Here is a 6,000-nt window from a genome sequence, read left to right as displayed (position 1 = left end):
CGGTTGTTAGTCAACCAAGTACCAGTAATAGTGTTCTTGAACCGGTGAATGCTGATACTAATGAAGATGAGGATGAAGAGGAAAAGCAAGAAGAACCAGTAAAGACCATTCCTCGGTATGTCAAGCTGAATCATGATCCTAAGCAGATCATAGGAGATAAGGATGCAAGAATCCTTACAAGAAGAAAGATCAGAGAAAACTCATGTATGATCTCTCAATTTGAGCCTAAATCATTCAAAGAGGCTCATAAAGATGAAGACTGGATCAAGGCAATGGAAGAGGAACTTGACCAGATAGAGAAAAATGGTACATGGTCCTTGGTACCTAGACCGGAGCATAAAAATGTCTTTGGCACCAAATGGGTGTTCAGAAACAAGTTGAATGAGGATGGCACAATGATTAGGAATAAAGCCAAATTGGTGTGCAAAGGATATGCTCAAGAAGAAGGAGAAGATTATGGAGAAACCTTTGCTCCTGTAGCCAGATTGGAAGGAGTTCGTATGCTTCTTGCATATGCAGCTTTTAAAGGGTTCAAAGTATATCAAATGGATGTAAGATCTACATTGCTAAATGGTGTACTTGAAAATGAGGTGTATATAGAGCAAATAGATGGGTTTTCCCTATCTGAAGACAGTGATATGGTGTGCAGGCTACATAAAGCCTTATATGGTCTAAAGCAAGCACCTAGGGCATGGCATGAGTGCCTACATTCCCATCTTGTGAAGATTGGATTTGAAAGAACAAGTGAAGATAGCAATATCTACTTGAAGTCTGAAGGAGATCAGACCCTGATCTGTGAGGTTTTTGTTGATGACATTATCTTTGGTGGAGATGATAAGATGAGTCATGAGTTTGCTGATGAGATGAAGAAAGAGTTTGAGATGTCACTCATAGGGGAGATTAAGTTCTTCATTGGATTACAGATCCAACAGATGAAAGGTGGAATCTTTATCACTCAGTCCAAATATGTCAAAGAGGTGTTGAAGACCTTTAGCATGGAAGATAGCAAACCGGTTGGTACACCGATGGTGACCGGTTGCAAATTGTCAAAAGAGGATGATTCCGCACTGGTTGATGAGAAGGAATACCGATCAATGATTGGTAAGTTGCATTATGTAGTGCATAGCAGACCGGATATTGCACATGCAGTTGGCAATACTGTAAGATTCCAGAAAAGTCCAAGAGAATCCCACTTGGTTGCAGTCAAGCGGATTCTTAGGTATCTACAAGGAATAGTTGACTATGAATTGTGGTACACATACATCAATGATTTCAATCTGAAAGTGTTCACAAATGTTGATTGGGCAGGTAATGTGGATGATCGGAAAAGCACAACCGATGGTGCATTCTTTCTCAGTGGTAGACTGGTCTCATGGATGAGTAAAAAGCAGAGTTGTATCTCTCAGTCTACAGTGAAAGCGGAGTATGTTGCAACTTTCATGAACAACACTTAGACAATTTGGATGAAGCATGTACTGGAAGGCTTCAAAATACCTGTATCTGAACTGGTAAGTATATTCTGTGATAACACAAGTGCTATCAATATCTCAAAAAACCCGGTTTTACATTCTAGAACCAAGCATTTTGAGCTTAAGTATCATTTCTTGAGGGAAAAGGTTCAGAATAAAGAGATTGCACTGGAACATGTTTCCAGTAAGGAGCAGTTAGCAGACATATTCATCAAGCCTCTCCTAAAGACTACATTTGTGCATTTAAGAGGTGAATTGGGGGTACTGCCCCTTCAGGAGGTGAACTAAAAGTATTTGTTCCACATCAGTCAGGTATTGCATAGTCAAATTTTTTTTGTTCATTGATGTGTTGAAGGATGCTACTCCTTAGGGGGAGCAGCATAATGGAACAGGGATGCTTCTGCCTCCATTTTGGTATTGTTGTCAAAGGGGGAGAAGGAGTGAAGCAGAAAAGATATCTGTAGAAAATGGGGGAGAAGCTATGAAGCGGAGAGATATCTCTGTATATTGCCATCAATGCCAAAGGGGGAGATTGTTGGCATTATGTGAACCGGTATAAGGACATAATGATATTGTATGTTGTCATTGATGTCAATATGTGATATGTGAGAAGAGATAACTGGCATATGTGTGAACCGGTATATATGCCAAAGTGAAGCGGTATATTTGTTCAAGATGAACCGGCATGTAGTTATGGGAACCGACACATGGAAGCAATGTATGACTACCGGTTGGTAGGTAGTTTCCACTTCAGGATTTCCGGTTGGAGTACCTCAAGCCTATGTGACTCAATCGGTGATCTTTGTGTGATGAGTTGGCAGTATAATAGAGAACAGACTGTGTTGCCACGTAAGCCCTATGCGCGTGAAGGATATTGCATGAAGAAGACTATTCCTAGCTACCTTGGGAATGTGTGAAGTTTGTCAAACGGTGATAACGCGTGATGGTTTATCAGCCACCATGAAATCGGTGGATAATGGACAATGGAGAATGTCTTGAGATCGATTCAAGATTGTTGCATTTAATGTAGTATGATTCAACGGTCAGGATTGAACCACTTGAATTGCTTAACCTTACAGGTTTAGGGTTTAGGGTTTTTGCTACCGACCTATCTGTTTCCTATAAGGTCAATTTTGTGTTTCTTTCTAAGGTTGTTGGCAAAAGTTGTGTGTGTGTATCCAAGGGAAGTGATACATGATTCTTGCCAGACCAAAGGAGAGAAGAGATACCTGCAAAGTGAATGTGCAGAAGGTGAAGAGGAGCCAAAATAGATCTGCATTAGCATTGAGTGTTGTTACCAGATCATTGTAATTCTTGTTGATCTTTAACCACTTCAATAGTTGTGAAATCCCTTAACAGGGTGGCCTTAACCAGCTTGATACAAATCCCTTAACAGGGTAGTTTTAACCAGCTTGATTCAAATCCCTTAATAGGGTAACTCGAAGTTATTGAGTTCTGGGAAGCTATAGAGCTCTGGAGATCCTTTAGCTATTGAGTTCTTGAAATCCTCTAACAAGGTAACCCTAACCGGGTTTAACCCTTAACCAGGTATTGTAGCCATCCCTTAACTGGGCGATCCCTAACAAGATCAGTTCCTAGCAAAACCTATTGTAATGTCTTTAATCGGACAAGGCTCCTAATAGAGCGGACTTCTAAAGAGTTCAAAAGCAGCTTGTGGGTATTCATCCCCACCGTGGTTTTTCCCAGTTGGGTTTCCACATGAAAAATATGTGTATCATGTGTGATGCTTTTATCTTGTGATGCTTTGTTATTACCTGTTGAGCATATGATGGTTATGTGTTTTATGCCTGTCTATAAAAGATATTGAACTAACTGTTATGAAGATCTGATGATAGTTTACTTGTTCATGCATGAGGGTGTAATGGTACTATAGTATTGAGCTAAGAGGAAATCTTAGTGAGTGACCGGTTTATGATTGTTTTAGTTGTTCTGGGTCTTACTAGTTGCACTCTGTTTCAACCAGTATCCCTGTTTGCCAATCATTTGGAGTATTTATTTTGGACTGTATTTGTGTTTGTACTGATTCACCCCCCCCCCCTCTCAGTACCGATTTGGTACTATTTGTTCATCATTGAGTTATCACTCGATACTCAACCTTAGTCAAAGAGAGAGTAATAGCATGCTGCTTCTTGCTCTGACAACAAATGGGACCTAAACCAAGCTGAAAGTTGTAACCTGAAGTAGACTTACAATCATCAATATTGCTAGCCCAATTAGAATCTGTGTAACTAACTAAGTGAATTCCTATGCCTGTTGCATAGTGAATCCCATAATGATGTGTACCCTGGATGTAATGAAGGATGCGTTTGGTGGCTTTCCAATGAAGCTCATGTGGTTCCTACATGAAGCGGTAAACCATGCCAACTGCAATTGAAATATCAAGGTGTGTGTGAGTCAAGTAGATGAGACTACCCACAAGTTGATGATACAATGTGGCATCAACTGGTGGAGAAGAGCATCGAGCCTCAAGCTTGACTCCTGGAAGAAATGGAGTCAGTGCAGACTTACAATCAGCCATATGAAAGCGTGCAAGTTGATCAAGTGCATACTTGGGCTGCGATAGTGTAATCTTGGAAGATGACTATGAAATATCTATCCTGAGAAAGTAGTGCAAAAGACCCAAGTCAGTCATAGCAAATCTGTCATGCAAATCAGTTTTGACACTGCTAATGATGGATGCAGTGCTCCCTATAATGATCAAATCATCAACATAGAGCACAAGTATCAAGTGTGAGTCATCCTGTCACAAAATGTAGACATTCAGATCGGAATGACACCTGGTGAACCTGACTAGGAGAATAAAGGAATCCATCTTGGCATACCAAGCCCTGGGGGTCTACTTAAGGCCATAGAGAAATTTCCTTAGTTTGCAAACCAAGGAATAATCTTGGATGAAACCCTATGGCTACTCCATATAAATCTCCTCATCAAGATCCCCATGAAGAAAAGCACTCTCCACATCCATTTGGTGTACAACCCAACCATGAGCTGCAACAATAGCAAGTGTCAAGCGAATGGAGTTCATCTTGGCTACAAGAGAAAAGGTCTTAGTATAGTCAACACTTGGAACTTGAGAGAAACCTTTCACATCAAGACGAGCCTTGTACTTATCCATACTACCATCCGCTGCAAAATTGGTCCAATAGATCTACTTACTCGAACCATCTTTCTCCCCTTAGGGAGAGGGGATAACTCCCATGTGTTGTTCCTCATCAAGGAACTATATTCTTCCTCCATAGCGTGGTCCTACTCAGGAACCCCTGATGCTTCCCGAAATGTCTGTGGATCGGAAGGGGTAGCAATGAATGCATGTGGAAGGTCCTGATGTTGTGATTAAGTCCTTCGTGTATCTGAAGGATCCCCAACAAGAGAACCTACTGACTCAAGTGTCTATCGAGCCCAACGAGGTCTAGGTGGAGGTGGAGAATGAGGCTCCTCAACTGCAAGTGGACCCTGCAAAGGTGTAACCTTGCGAGTCAAAGTTGAAGGAGTCTCATTATCTGAATCACTAACATCACTATCCATAATGGAGGAAGGTGGAGGAGGTAGAGAGGCTAATCTAGGAGAGCTTTCCTCAAAATGAACACTCCTCTCAATAAACACCTCATGTGTCTCAGGATCCATCAATCGATATGCCTTAACACCCTCAGGATATCCAACAAAAAGACAAGGTCTACTCAGAGGTTCCAATGCCTTGCATTTCTACTGAGGAATGCGAGCCCATGCTGGACACCCAAAGACTCTGAAATGTCTCACAATTGGTTTCCTACTAGCCCAAGCCTTAAAAGGAGTAATACCTATCAAAGCTTTGTGAGGAACCCGATTTTGGATGTGTGTGGCACAATTGATAGGCTCTGCCCAAAAGGCGGGATCAAGAGAACGTGCATGTATCATACAACTAGCCATTTCTTTGAGAGTTCTATTCTTGCACTCTACAACTTTGTTCTACTGTGGAGTGTAAGAAACAAAATGCTAAAGATCTATCCCCTCAAATATACAAAAATCCTCAAGTCTTTTGTTCACATATTCCCTTCCATTATCTGTGTAAAGAATCTTGACTACTTTCTCGGATTGCTTCTCCACATGAGCCTTGAAGTCTTGAAATTTGTCAAACACTTCACTCTTATGAATAAGAAAGTAGACCCAAGTGAAGCGGGAGTAGTCATCAATGAAGGAGAGGACATAGCAGGCCTTACTAAATGAAGGTGAAGGAAATGGACCTACTACATCGCTGTGAAAAAGTTGAAGAACTTCCAAAGCTCTCTAGGCTTTCCCTTTATCAAACCTCTCTTCGGGATGCTTGCCCATGGAACATCCTGAACATACACCCTTTGAAAAAATGATTCGAGGTAGACCTGTGACCATGTCTTTAGTGTTGAGCTACTGAAGACAGTGGTAGTTGGGGTGACCAAACCGCTCATGCCATAGCTTACTTCCTGAATTTGAATGAGTAAGCAAGGCCCTAGAAGGAGAACTTGGCACAAAGTGGGAGAATGAATAAAGCCTTGAG

Source organism: Cryptomeria japonica, chromosome 10, assembly GCF_030272615.1.
Source record: "Cryptomeria japonica chromosome 10, Sugi_1.0, whole genome shotgun sequence".
NCBI lineage: Eukaryota > Viridiplantae > Streptophyta > Pinopsida > Cupressales > Cupressaceae > Cryptomeria > Cryptomeria japonica.
Note: the sequence above shows the minus strand (reverse complement) of the source record.